Below are 15,892 nucleotides of genomic sequence, written 5' to 3'. Positions count from 1 at the left end.
AAAGAGGGCACGTACTGCATGGAGCACTGGGTGTTATGCACAAACAATGAATCATGGAACACTACATCTAAAACTAATGATGTAATGTATGGGGATTAACATAAGAATAAAAATAAATTAAAAAAAAAAAGCCACCCCTCCTCATCCTCCCTGAGGTAAAAGCTCTTGCAACAGGGGCTTGCTGAGCCTTCCTAAGCCAGGGTGACACTGGGCCATGAGATGGGTGCTTAAGTGGTTCATCTCTATGTTAGTTGTGGTTTTATTTTTCTTCTTTATCTTTTTTTTTCCTTTTCTTTTTCCAGTCCACTTTTCTCAGTCTATAAAAGTTAGACTCTTTTTGCCTTCATGATTCTCACCATGAGAGTTCCATACCTTTGCTCTCATTTCCATACCTCCCTCCCCTCATTCCACCAAAGGCTATATGTTTAGTGGTAAAATCTGGTTAAGATGGCATTTAACAGAGAAAATGGAGGACTGACTCCCCTGGTCCTCTGTATCAGCTCCTTCATGGACAACCACCTGTGGCCTGACAAGGAGGCCACCAGCAGGGACTCTCCCTAACTTATGATCACTGTATTTCTAACATGTGCTCATCAGTCTCCTCTGCAACCTGGGTGGTAGAGAAGGAGAGAGGATGCTGGAATCAGGGGCCGTGAAATGAAATATAAGGCATATAGCAGCTTCCCATCAAGGAGTTAGCTAAACATTAAAAAAAAAAGGTTTTCATAAAATTCATCAGCTGAGAAAGGTACTTGGTCCATGAGCATTATGGCGATCCATATAACACGAATCACAGTCATGAATCCAAATTGGATTTCAAGCAAATTTACCTGAAATGTGCAGCATTCGTAAGCATTGCTTTCTGCAAGAAAGTGCAGGAGGAGGACTCGGTCGGGGACCTCCCATACAGCACCCTTCAGTAGCATTCATCCAACTGACCTTGTCTCCTCTCCTCCTGCACTGCTTGGAAGAAAAACCACTTGGATTCATTGATCCTCTGGTTCTTACTGATCCTCAGAGGGTACCTGACAAAGAGGTACTCCTTTACTTCCAGGAGGACAGGAGTCGGAGCCTGGAGTTCACCGATCTGCAAAGGTCTATAGTTAGAGAGTGTTCATGACCCTTCTGATAATTCTGCAAATTTTGTCTCTATGTCTTCTGTGGCCTTCTTTTTCTGAGAAATATTTCCAAATCTTTCAGGAGAGTCCCATGGCTATGCATGTCCTCCAGAACATTAAGAACCACTAACCTGGAGGGTTAGCTGAAACATTCCGTATACTTTACACAGTATATTTTAGGCAAAAATCAGAGGAGGGAAAAAAAACCTCCCTTTCTTCTTGGCTTACAAGGGTCTCACTCCTTACCCAGAGGTCATTGAAAGACCTGCATAAAGAGGCAGTGAGCACAGTGAAGGAGTCCTGGTAGTTGAAGCTGTGTAGTCTCAAAGACTCTGATACCAGCTGGCTTTCTGAATCTGTGTAGTCTCCACAATACTAACCATGAAGTGGTTAAAGAAGGATACTCCCCCTTCATCCCCTGCCACACAGATACAGCTAGGAAGGGACATGATGATTACACAGAAGCTTCAATAGCTTTTGGATATTCACACAAATGCGCTCTCACAAGCACACCCCCACTTAACATTTGCTGAATGTGCAAACCTGGGAGTGAATAATCTTCTGCTTCTGCTTCTTTTTTAGGGAGAGAGAGAGGAGGTGGGAGGGCCAGAGGGAGAGGGAGAGAGAGAATCTCAAGCAGGCTGCATGCCCCGTGCAGAGCCCATCTTTAAAGGATGTAATAGTTAAATGATACAGTTGGTGACTCACTAAAGGGGGGAAAAAAGAAGCCTAAAAGAACATAGAAACCAAGGTATTCTAGTCCTAATGGAAAGAATGTGATTGTTCTGCAAGGGCAACCATGATCAAAAAGCAGGGCAGACTGTTTCCAGAGAGAAGAAACTAACAGGGAAGGTGGGATTTGTGGAAAGTGGGTTTGGAAACCAGAGTCCAAGTATTTTGTGTGCTGCTCTAAGAATTTGAAGACTATTCTGTGGGTCTGCTCTGCAAGGGAGCCAATTGGTGGTTGGATTTGGACCAGATGTCAGTTTAGTGGTCACGGTGAAAGGCCATGTGGACCTTTTGTATTCTGCTTTTAGCCTTCTGGTTACCAACCTGGCCACTCAGGAGTCTAGGGTCCCCTGAAAACAGATCCCTGAACCAAAGCTCACTGGGGGCAACCACTGTTCTGCGTTAACTCTATAGGAATATGACTCCTTTGTGTGTTATTACCTTGCACACATAACATATACATTGAAATCTTTAATAATACTACTGCTATTCACAAGGATGTAGTATGCTGGGTTATTTCAGTTATTTTTTTACCAATACTCTGCAAAATAAACACAATAGCTTTGTTGGAAATAGGTTGGACCTTGTCGATACAATCAGGAAATGGCTTTACTTTTTTCCCTATTGCCTTCAAACTCATTTGCCTCTTCCTTCCCCTGATGGCATATCAGGGACAGTCTATAACTTCTTGGTCACTTGCAAGTATTAAAATGTCCAGTCCAATTTAAATCAAAATTTAATCTCATATCCAGTTTAGAGCTTCTTTCCCTCTGCCCAGCTGAGGCATGTCCAGATACTCAGATACCAGTAAAGGCAAGGGCCTTTGATCTGTTCTTCAGCAATCCTTACTCCACTTCTCACCTGACTCACCTAATAGCTGATGGTTTTTCCAAGGTTAGGGTAGTGAGAAGGGTGAGAGACCTGGTGGTGGATGCTTTTCATGGTATTATCTAAGCTGTTGAAGGCCCTACAAATGGTAGGATCCAAATGTTGGCTCATCCACATGGCATCTTTCATCAGGGACACTGGCTTGGCAATGCACTAGACTAACCTCTTGTGACTTCTCTCAGTGTCTGCACCTCATGGTACCCCAGTCTGCTTGAGCAGATAAGTGAATCTGTCTGCCTTCCATGGCCCCAGTAAAATGCACACATACTTGCTTTGATGTATTCTGGGCTGCTTTGATGAGCCCCATCCTCCTTCTCCAGGCTAGTACTAGGCACTAGTCTCTTAGCAACTAATGCCAGCAGAATATATTTGAAGATCACTCGAGAACTCCACTATGCTCCGGGACTATACAGCTTAGGACTAGTCCCTGCATCTCCACATCCCACAAGCATCCAGTCTACCTTCTTGCAACAAATCCTCTCTCCAAGATCGATTATTCTAGGTGTCCTCATTTTGCTATGGGTGAGTGGAAGCAACCCCATACCCAATACTACTAGGCTCTTTGGAAGAATTCCTTCTCTCTAAGGGGAGCCCTCCCATTGGCTGACTTGGGTCACATGTCCTTTCTATGACCACTAGTACCTCAGATCCATTACTATAAGAAAAGAATGAATCACACAGATGATGACACTCCTGGGGGGATTGTGAGCTGGGGAGTTACCCCAGCCTCCATTTTCTTTTTTGTTGAGGTATAACTGACATATTATATTAGTTTCAGGCATACATGATGATTTGATATTTGTATATGTGAAATAGTCACCATAGTAAGTCTAGTTGCCATCTGTCCCCATACAAAGTTATGCATTTTTTTTTTTCTTGTGATGAGTCCACCTCCCATATATTCTTATTACAAACATTTGACAACAGATGATATTCAGAGGCAGGCTCTGGGTGGTTGAAAAGAACAAATATAGGGGGGAGGAAATGGATGTTAATTAAATACCCACATGTTCTATGTAATATTCCAAGTGCTACATGGTAGCTCATTTATTCTTGACAATAATACCATGAACTCAGCATTTTATTCTCATTTTTAGAAAGATTTATTTATTTATTAGAGAGAGAGCATGGGGGTGAGGGGCAGAGGGAGAGAGAAGCTCAAGCAGACTCTGCATGGAGCTCATCGTGGGGCTCGATCTCAAGAACCTGAGATCATGACCTGAGCCGAAACCAAGTCTGACTCTCAACTGACTGTGCTACCCGGGTGCCCCATTCTCATTTTTTTTTAAAAGAATAAACCGGGGTTCACAGAAGTTAAGTGATTTGCCCAAGATTAAAATTTGTAAATGCAAAGTCAATTTGAATCCAAATTTTTATGGCTCTAATGCCTATGCTCTTTCCTTGGGATCAGACATCCTTTAGTGCTGGAGGGACCGAGGACAGAGGGATAATACCCAGTACATAAATTCTGCATGTAAAATAGATGCTGCGTCACCAAAATGAGGCAGGGCCCGATTTATGTTATAGGTCATATGGCCAGAGCAGAATCAAAATCCTGGCTGATGCATTATGGAATAAAAACTGTTTTTCATCATGTAAACCCAAATTGAGGGACATACTACAAAATATCTGATCCACTTTCCTCAAAGCTGTTAAGGTCATCAGAAACAACGAAAGACTGTGATACTGTCACAGACCAGTGGAGACTAAAACAACATGGCAACTAAGCACAGTCCCGGATTGGGTCTTGGAACAGAAAAAAAGGGTACTCATGGAAAAGTTGGTGAAATACAAATAAAGTCTGGAGTTTCATTAAAAATGATGGACCAGTGTTGGTTTCTTAGCTTTAATAATATATCATGATAATGTCATATGTTAATGATGGTGGACACTATGTGAGGGGCATATGGGTACAATCTTTACAATTGTTCTAAAAATTTAAAATTATTCCAAAATTAAAAGTTTGTTAAAACAAAATTGTGTGTGTGTGTATTTTCCTTGTGTAAAACCATGATCAGTTGCAGAGCCTGGGGCAAACCTATAGGTGGGGGATCTCCTGACACAGGGTGTTATGGACTAAGTATTTGTGTCCCTCCAAATTCATGTGTTAAAGACTTACTCCTCAATATGATGGTATTTGGTGGTGGTGCCTTTGGGAAGTAATTAGGTTTAGATGAAGTCATGAGGATGAGGCCCCTGTGGTGAGATTAGCATCCTTCTAACAAGAGGAGGAGAGCCAGAGCTCACTCACCCTTCAACATGTGAGGACACTGAGAGAAGAGTCATCTGCAAGCTAGGAAGAGAGCTCTCACCAAGAACCAAATCCACCAGCACCTTGATCTTGGACTTCACAGCCTCCAGAACTGTAAAAAATCAATGTTTGTTGTTTAAGCTACCTGGTCTGTGATATGTTGTTATAGCAGCCCAGGCAGACCAAGACACAGAGGATGACACCCTTTGTTAAGGGTGACAAGCTAAAGAAATAATGCCTTAAAATGAAACAATGAGATACCACCTCATGCCAGTCAGAATGGCTAAAATTAACAAGTCCAGAAAGAACAGATGTTGGCGGGGATGCAGAGAAAGGGGAACCCTCTTACACTGTTGATGGGAATGCAAACTGGTACAGCCACTCTGGAAAATGGTATGGAGTTTCCTCAAGATGTTAAAAATAGAGCTACCCTATGACCCAACAATTGTTCTACTAGGTATTTACTCCAAAGATACAAATGTAGTGATCCAAAGGGGCACCTGCACCCCAAAGTTCATAGCAGCAATGTCCACAATAGCCAAACTGTGGAAGGAGCTGAGATGTCCATCGACAGAAGAATGGATAAAGAATATGTGGTATATACAATGGACTATTACTCAGCCATCAAAAAGGATGAATACTTACCATTTACATTGATGTGGATGGAACTGGAGGGTATTATGCTGAGCGAAATAAATCAATCAGAGAAAGACAATTGTCATTTGGTTTTATTCATATGTGGAATATAAGAAACAGTGCAGAGGATCATAGGGGAAGGGAGGGAAAACTGAATGGGAAGTCATCAGAGAGGGAGACAAACCATGAGAGACTCTCAACTCTAGGAAACAAACTGAGGGTTGCTGGAGGGGTGGTGGGTGGGGGGATAGGGTAACTGGGTGATGGGCATTAAGGAGGGCACATGATATCATGAGCACTGGGTGTTATATGCAACTGATCATTTATTGAACACTACATCTGAAACTAATAATGTACCATATGTTGGCTAATTTAATTTACATAAAAAAATGAAATTGCAGTAATGTGAAGGAATTGGTAATGGCTGATTTTTACTCAAATCTCAAATCCCACCCAGGCAAACTTTTATTCTCTGGATGCCCTGTTAATATGCTGTCTGTTCAGATGAAGCTGTTGCCAAAGCTCACTTACTTCTGTGCCACGTTTGAGTCACTAATCCGGGGTTATACCCCAAACAGTGTTGCCACATGAGCAGCCCCCAAAGAAGTGCAAGCTCCCCCTGAGTGCTTGTCATCTCAGCTTCTGTTCATGGCTTCAGAAATTCTCTTGGTTTGCAGGAATTCTCTTGGTTTGTAGGAATTCTCTTGGCACAGGCCAGAGAGAGACTTGCTGATTTCTAATGGTGCCTCGTCTCAAATGTACTGCTTTGGTGACTTACTAAACATGAAGAATGGCCTCCCCATTACAGTCTTTGCAGATGATAAAACTGAACAATCCACTGAGAGTATTATGGCTCCTCACTCCTGCCAATGGTGTCTCATTTTTCACATGTTTTCCTTAACCAGCTAGAGGAGATGAGTTAAAAAGAGAGTGCAGTGTGGTTGACTTAGCTCCAATCAAGAGAAGAGTTGAGATTCTGAGGGTGTACCCAGTTGACCCTCTTCTTTTTAGGGTAGGACAGAGGATCTTGCATAAATTTTATAAATACACAGATTTCAGAGTTGAAAATAGGGTGACAGACATTCCTAGTTTGTCCATGACTGAGGAGTTTCCAGGCATGGGAGACTTTCAGAGCCATTACTGGGACAGTTCCAGGCAAACTGGGATGGTTGATCATCCAGATGGAGGGATCATAAAGCAATCTTTTCAGACAGAAGGCTCCAAAATATATTCTCTCCTCTGGGGGTTCTGACTAGATAAATATTCAAAGGGGTTTGTACATGGCGAATGTGTTGTCAGGAAGCAATGGGTGTAATTGACAGAGCTGGATTTGGGCTGGTCAGCAGGGAAAGATGAAGCTAATCTGGCAAACTCATAGTCAGAGCACCTGGGTGCAAATACCAGCCCTCTTGCATAAGAGCTGAGAAAACTTGGATAAATGATTTGTCGGTTCTACTCCAGTTTCTTCATCTGCAAAATGGGAATGGTAATTAGTACCTCTCTCATATGTTCACCTTGGGATTAAAATTCAATAACTCAGGTGAAGTTCTTAACATTCTTAACATAGAGGATGTGCTAACCAAATATCACCTTTCATTATTGCTGTCTATACTATTTGCAGTCTGGATTCTTATTCCTAACTCTGCCGGTAACCAGCCACATGGCTCTGGTAATTGCAGCTTCCTTATCTGTAATAGGGAAAATGACACCACCTGACCGAGGGGTCAGGTGGAGTTAGCAAGATAAAGCAAGTGCACAATCCACATGTGGATTATGGAAGCTACTTTCTCATTTCCTGAGTGGTCCAGGCTCTCATTCTCTTCTCTTCTTTCTTCTTCCTTTTTCCCTCTCCCCCCACCCCCCATCTGCCTTTTCTCTACCTTCTGTCTTGCCAGGACTCTTCTCATTCTTGATACTCTCCATCTCTCAGCCCTTGCAGTAGAGACTGCCCTGTGTTCTTCAAAGGTGATTTTCTCTTGTACTTGGACCCATAGTTAGAGTACATTTCCCAGGGTCCTTTGCAATAAGGTGTCACCATGGGACTGATTTTTCCATTGGCTTATGGGTAGAAGTCGTGCATACCACTTCCTGATGACCTGGCCATAAAAACTGCCCACGGACAATCCTCTCTCTTTCCCCCTCACTGCTGGTTCATTGTTGAAGTCCAGGGACTGTTGATGGTATTGAACCCCCATCAACCTATGTGTGGGGCTGAATTAATTCTAACTCTAATCTATACCTCTACCCCTAGCCATCATGATCATCTCTTGGGAGCTTCCATGAGTGAGAAACTTTATGTCCATGAAAATTAAACTTTGTGTGAGTAAGAAATAAACTTGCATTGTATTGAGTCAATGGTATTTTGAGATACTGGCCTTCTAGAAACTAATATAGCCAGAGCGGACTGCTTTTCCACTGTTTCTGATCTTGTGCTCCTCCAAGTCTCTCTTTCTCTCTTTTTTCCCCCCATTGGTCGATTTTATTAGGAAATGAATATCACAACAATATTAAAGTTACAAAGGAAAAAAAGCCACAAAGGGCAAAATCCAATCTCTTGGAGGTTGGGGGGACAAAAATGGAAGGGACAACACTATTGCTTTGCTTTGGTGACACTTTATGAGATAACTGTAACCTCTCTGAGAGCAGGGACCACAGCACTTTTGCTCTCTGTTGCATCTTTACTGCCTGGCACAGAGCAGGTGTTCAATGAAACTGTGTTCAGTGGATGTGTACGGATGGCCTGAGATCCTCTAGGGACCATATGGAAGAACCCTTCCCTTCTTTCCTTCTTCCTTTTTTTAAATCATTTTATTTTATTTTTTCACCATGGTAAATGTACTCCTTAATCCCCATTTCCCATTTCCCTCATCCCCTCACCCACCTCCTGTCTGGTAACTATCAGTTTGTTCTCTATAGTTAAGAGTCTCGTTCTTGGTTTGTATCTCTCTCTCTTTTTTGTTTTTCTTTGTTTGTTTGTGTTGTTTCTTAAATTCCACATGTGAGTGAGATCATATGGTATTTGTCTTTCTCTGACTGACTTATTTTGCTCAGCATTACACTCTCTAGCTCTAGCCATATTGTTCCAAATGGAAAGATTTAATTCTTTTTTATGGCTGAATAATATTCCATTGTATATAAATACCACATCTTCTTTATTCATTCATCTATTGATAGACACATGGGCTGATGCCATACTTTGGCTATTGTAAATAATGCTGCTATAAACATAGGGGTGAATGTATCCCTTTGAATTAGTGTTTTCGTATTTTTTGGAGTAAACCCAGTAGTGTGATTTCTGGATTGTAGGGTAGTTCTATTTTTAATTTTTTTGAGGAACCTCCATTCTGTTTTCCACAGTGGCTGTACCAATTTGCATTCCTACCAACAGTGCAAGAGGGTTCCTTTTTCTCCACATCCTCACGAACACTTGTTTCTTGTGTTTTTTATTTTAACCATTTTGACAGGTGTGAGGTGATAACTCATTGTAGTTCTGATTTGTGTTTCCCCGATGAAGAGTGACTTTGAGCATCTTTTCGTGTGTATGTTGGTCATCTGTATATGTTCTTTGGACAACTGTCTGTTCATATCTTCTGCCTATGCTATAATTGGATTATTTGGGGTTTTTTTGGGTATTGAGTTGTATCAGTTCTTTATATATTTTGGATACTAACCCTTTATCGGATATATCATTTACAAATATCTTCTCCCATTCAGTAGGGTTACCTTTTAACTTTGTTGACTGTTTCCTTCACTATGGAGAAACTTTTTAGTCCAATGTAATTAGTCCCAATAGTCTATTTTTGCTTTTATTTCCCTTGCCTTAGGAGACATCTAGAAAAATGTTGCTATGGCTGATGTCAGAAAGATCACTGCCTGTGCTCTCTTTAAGGATTTTTATGGTTTCAGGTCTCATATTTAGGTCTTTAATCCATTTTGAGTTTATTTTTGTATATGGTGGAAAAAAAAGTGGTTCAGTTTCATTCTTTTGCATGTGGCTGTTCAGTTTTTCTAACACCATTTGTTGAAGAGACTGTCTTTTTCCTGTTGTATATGCATCCCTCCTTTGTCAAAGATTAATTGACCATATACTTGTGGTTTTACTTCTGGGTTTTCTATTCTACTTCATTGATCTATGTGTCTATTTTTATGCCACTACCATACTATTTTAATTACTACCTCATTGTAATATAACTTGAGATCTGGAATTGTGATACCTCCAGTTTTGCTTTTCTTTTTCAAGATTGCTTTGGCTCTTTGAGGTCTTTTGCGGCTCAATACAATTTTTAGGATTGTTTGTCTTAGTTCTGTGAAAAATGCTCTTGGTATTTTGATAGGAATTGCATTAAATCTGTAGATTGCTTTGGGTAGTATGGCTATTTTAACAATATTTGTTCTTCTCCAAGTCTCTCTTTTCTTGACTATGATGAACAACATAGATTTCAGGCTGCTGTTTCTTTGTTAGCACACTCACAAGAAATGCAGTGCTCAGCAAAGAAACCTTCAATTACAAAGAAACACCCCCTTAAAAGGAGGGGTACTTTAAATAATATTTATTTTCTGTGACATACTGTCTTTCATTCAACATATAATCACAAAACACTATGTTCTCTGTCTTTCTCTAGAAACTAGAGATAGGACAAGGAAAGTCAACAGCTGCCTTCAGTACCTCTTGGTCTAGTGCTAAAATGGATAATACAATATAGTTGGGAAGTCATAGAAGTTCATGGAAGTCAAAGCAGGGATATTGGATTCAAAGTCTTCCTAAGGAAGGACCTGACTTGAATCTTAAAGAATGAGTAAGAACCAAGCAAAGGGTGGAGGAAGGGTGCGCTCACATGAGAATTGTGAATAAGGCAATAAATTGGCATGACTTTCCCAGAAACTTCATTTTAGGTCAGGCTGGAATGAAAGGTATATATGACTGGGATATGGGTGATAAACCTGCAGATTCCAGCTGGGACTGGATCCTGAAGGACATCACCTTGAAGGTTAATGCGCGTCTGACACCATCTGTTCTTGTCTCCTCATTAATATACAATGTCATGCTTTCCCAGTCACCACGGCAAAAGTAATCCCTGTTTCCTGTACATGGCTGTCCCTGCATGCTGAGTACAGTCCCTGAAGTAGGAGGAGACTTCAGTGCAATGACTGAGCTTTTCTGCAGTCACTCTGAAATGTTACTGTCCTGGGTGTTCTTAGGGTCAGCCTCACTCATATGTGTGAATTTGTCGCTTTCGTGAAGAAAAAACCATAAGGCTTGGGAGAACTTGACAGTACATGAAAACTCTCCTTCTTTGTGTGTGGGCCATGGGCCTTTTCATCTTCAACCACAGTATCATCACCATTGTTGTTGTATTTTGTCCTTCTTACTTATACAGCCCTTAACTGTTCATAATGGCTTTTTTTTTTTTAAGATTTTATTTATTTATTTGAGAGAGAGAGCAGAAGGAGGGGCAGAGGAGGAGGGGAGGAAAGAATCTCTAGTAGACTCTGTGCTGGGTGTGGAGCCCAAGACAAGGCTCAATCCCAGGACCCTGTGACCCGAGCAGAAACCAAGAGTCACTTAACCAACTGAGCCACCCAGGTGCCCCTGTTCATAATAGCTTTAACTTAAATTTGATCTTCCTTACTCTCCTCTACAATTTGCAAAATGGATTCCATGATCTCATCATGGAGGCCTGATGGAGGTCTGCAGAACTGAGATAATTCGCCTCTCATCATTTGTAAGTGGTCAGAGCCAGGACCAGAATTACAATTCAGCAGATATTTTCTAGGCCTTGATCTCCTTGAGACCAAGCATCACATCTCCTAAAATATTGTCACCTTACCAGTGCCTTAGGTGGCCACTTAACCTGTATTTGAGGATTTAACTTAAAAAAATGATTCAGTACACAGGCTTTGAAATCAAAGAAAACCTGGATTCAGAACGTGGATATTAGGGTGAGTCATCTAATCTATCAGAGTAGCAGGTTTTTAGGTGTCAGGCGGCTGTGAATGTTTTCTTCACAGGACTGTTGTGAGAGTCAAATGAGACGTTTTGCCTAGGAGTTGGCACACAGAATGACTCAGTTTATGCTATGGTCTCTTGGTCCCCTAGTCTCTATTTTCAGTCATTATTATGCAAAAATATTAAATGTATTCGCATGTGGGCAGAATTGCACAGTCAACAATTCTCAGCTTATGGCCAACTTTATCTCGATCTCCCTCTTCTTTTTCTCTGCTATTATTTTGAAGGAGATGTCAAACATCTTATCCTTTCATCCGTCAATTAGGCACCATGTATCCCTGAAAGATAAGGGTTAAACAAATAATAACCACAATACAATGATCACTTCCCCCTGCAGAAAAACAAACCCAGAGAAAACCAAGAGTTGTGGCAGGCAGAATAATAGCTCCCCAGAGATGTCCATGTTCTGATTCCTGGACCTGTAAATAGGTGACATGGCAGAGGAGAATTAAGGTTGCATATGGATTTATGGTTGCTAAGTGGCTGACCTTAAAATAGGGCGATTATCCTGGATTATCCAGGTGGACCCAGTGAAACCACAAGAGTCCTTAAAGTTCTTAAAGGGAAGAGGGGAGCAGGGAGGGGCAACCATAGAGACAGCTACACAGGAAGGACACAGCTAGTGCCACTGGCCTTGGGCATGGAGGCAGGGGGCCACGAGCCAAGGAACAGGGGTGACCTATAGAAGCTGGAAAAGGTAAGGAAGCAGTTTCTCCCCTAGAGCCTCTAGAAAGAACAAAGCCCTGCCGATATCTTTCATTAGCCCAATGAGACCCATTTCAGATTCCAGAACTATAAGATGATACCTCTGTGATGTGGTAAGCCCCTAAGTTTGTAGTAATTTGCTACAGCAGTGCTAGGAAATGAATACAACAATAATTACTTAATATCATCAAATATTCACTCAGTTTAGCTCCATATTTGAACTCATAGCTTAGAATTCTAGTCATTGTACTTCTCTGTTTGGACTAAATGTCTAAAACATTGCTCTCAGGGCTCCTGGGTGGTTCAGTCAGTGAAGTGTCTGCCTTTGGCTCAGGTCAAGATTCCAGGGTCCTGGGATCGAGTCCCACATCGGGCTCCTTGCTCAGCGGGGAGCCCGCTTCTCCCTCTGCCTGCCCCTCCCTCTGCTTGTGCTCTTCCTCTCTCTCTCTGACAAATACACAAATAAATAAAATCTTAAAAAAAATAAAACATTGCTCTCATAAAAATATTTCAGAAGGCTCTAAGTCTATTTTTGACCAGCAAATTCAAATGAAGTATGTGGCTTCTAAAATGAAAGATAATTCTTGATGAAGAATCTTTTACTTTCATTCATTTTTTTCATCTTTTTATTTTTTTATGTGCTCTTTCTGTAGAGAAGCAGGGACGCTATGAGTTATCTATTTGGCTAGCCCTTGGGAGGGTAGATATACTAAGATCCACTCTTTCTCCTTCAAGGCAGTGGCAGCCAGGATAGCACAGAGATTAAGACCACGACTTCTGGGACCATCCTTTCTGGTTAATCTCAGTTCTGCCACCTGCCAGCCACATGATCTAAAGCAAGTTAACTAACTTCTCTGACCCTCAGTTTCTTCATATGTAAAATGGAGTTAATGGCGGCACCTACCTCCTGAATGAGATTGAGTTAATGTAGAGCCCACAGAACATTGCCTGAAACCTATTAAGCATTCCATGACTTTTTCTGGTCTATTATTATGTACCAAGAATGGATGCTCTCGAGTCAGACAGATCTTGCTCAAGTTCTGAATCCTTACTTTCAGTTCTACAAAACGGGATTCGTAATCAAAACCTAGATTTAACAAAATAACTGAAATATTTAGTAAGGTTCATGGAACACAGGAAATGTATGTGGTGATCATTTTTATGGTTCATGTAGTTGTTCACTGTACTTAATAAATTCCCGGCTCAGTGGTGTCATATAAAATATTTATTGAACTCAGAGGAGAAAAGCCAGGCAGTGCTCATGATCTCTTCTCTACTCCACCAGTTTAGGCATCCACCTTTGGAGGGAGGAAGCAGAAGAACAGGGCCGGGAAGGGGTTCAAAATTATGCTAAGCATCATAGTGTGGTATACACACACCCTGAGCTAGCTCCCGATGAGGTGCCCCTTGTATAATCTCCTCCTCTGCAGTGTGGGCAGGACCGGTGGCTAGCTTTGAACTACAGAATATGGCAAAGGAGGTCAGTCCCTTGATTAGGTTATGTTATATGGCAGAGCATCCCTCCTCTAAGGCCTAAGAATAGAAGCATTTTCTAGGAAACTTCTAAGTGAGCAGAGAAGTCATTATTTGCTCCTACTATGTCATAATAATTTTCTGGCATTACCTAACTCTTCAGTGAAGAACTTCCAGCATTTTTGCAGTCTGCTGGATTTGACTGATGGGGCTGATCAAGAAGGGCGCCAGAAGAGACCAATTTCTCTACCCAATTTCATTCCAAGTTTTGGCAAAGAATTTCTTTAGGGTGAGGATATCAGTCGCAGCAGAGAGATTCCCAGCCTGTGGGACTGTAGAGAAGATCCAAGTACTAAGTAAAGTGATGCCAAGTCATACTCTCACCAATAGTAGAAATTAAGAAGCAGCCCCTCACATGGAGAATAGGAAAGGTTACTGAAGCACCTGCTTTTCAAAGCTTAATTACCACCCTAAAAAGACAAAGAACCTGCTCGGGATACCAAGAAAACTGAAGCACCTCCTATGTGAGGTAGCTGCACGCGTGTGCACACACACACACACACACACACACGCGCCTGTACAATCACGGAAGCTTGCATAAATCATCCAAGATTTTGCAGTCAGAAAATCTTTTATTTTTAGCATACATGTAACTTTTGTGTTTTATCATTTACTAAAGAGGATAAGGAACAGGCACTAAAAACTTTTGTTTGGGTTCCGAAACATCTATAGAGACCCTGCTCAGTGAACACACCTACCAACACTTGGAGATGCTCAGCCTTCCATGGCTCCCTGAGACCCTGCCCTGCTCTGGCAATGGCAAAGGTAGGGATTAACATTCCACTCCTGCACTGCCCTCTGTTGTTGATCTTTATTTGGCTCTCCGTAGTCCCTAGAGAAATGCATACCTGCTGACACTTTGAGCAGGAGGAACCTTAAGAACACCCAGGTCATCTCCACCATTGACAACAGAGGTAACTGAGCCTCAGAGGCATGAAGCCATGTGTTCAAAGCCACACAACTACTCCGGTGCAGGGACTGGACCAGCAGCCATGGCCTGGTCCTCTTTCCAGATTGCTGCATCCGGCCCTTGCCTATTGCTATTCTGTGTATGCTGGAGGACAGAGACGGTAGATATGCAGGGAATGCAAAGTCATGCTAATGTTTGAATATTAAAATTTAATATTGTAATTTTAGCCTAAAATAAAACCAAATTAAAAAGGTACATCTGCTGCAAAAAAATTAAACAATGCATTTCTGGCCCCAATAAACACGATTCTGAATAATTTACCTTGTGGATTTATTCCTGGTAATAGGGCTGGCATAAGCCACATGGGTAGAAAGGCAGCAGGACTTTGCGGGGCCTCTTTCCTACCGGGCATTTTCCCCCTCTTCCCTATTCCATTTCTCAAAGCCTTCTGCGTCTCTATTCCATTCCTCAAAGCTATATAGTGGCCTCAAACTTCCCTGTGTTCTTAGGGGTACCCCTTCTCCCATCAAAATTGACATTTCTTATGTTCACAGGGTGACAGCTATATTGGTTTACTAGGGCTACTGTAACAAAGTATCACAGACCGAGTGGCTTAAACAACAGAAATTTATTGCCTCATCTTCTGGAGGCTGAAGTCCAAAGTCAAGGTCTTGGCAGGGTTGGTTCCTTCTGAGGGCTGTGAGGGAAGGCTCTGTTCCAGACCTCTCTCCTTGGCTTGGTCATCCTTCATGTTCACATGGCATTCTCCCTGTATCTTCACCTGGTCACATGGTCTTCCCTCTGGTCATGTCTGTGTTCAAATTTCCCCTTCTTAGAATAAGGACCACAGTCATATTGGATTAAGCCCACCAGAATGACCTTGTTTTATCCTGATTACCTCTGTAAACACCCTATCTCCATATCAAGTTACATTCTGAGGTACTGAGAGAGGTTAGGATTTCAACATATGAATTTGGGGAGGGGACACAGTTCAACCCCCAACACCAGCCACATTGGTAGACCACATGCTGTGAGTTGGCCAGAAGTCAGGACTTGTTTCTCCTGGCTCTGGGTTCCTTTCTCGGTATCACCATGGTCTGCTGGTGACCTGCTCA

The sequence above is a fragment of the Leptonychotes weddellii genome, chromosome 4, assembly GCF_054177405.1.
Source record: "Leptonychotes weddellii isolate Sample4059 chromosome 4, ASM5417740v2, whole genome shotgun sequence".
NCBI classification, from domain to species: Eukaryota; Metazoa; Chordata; class Mammalia; order Carnivora; family Phocidae; genus Leptonychotes; species Leptonychotes weddellii.
This window is presented reverse-complemented; position numbering follows the sequence as displayed.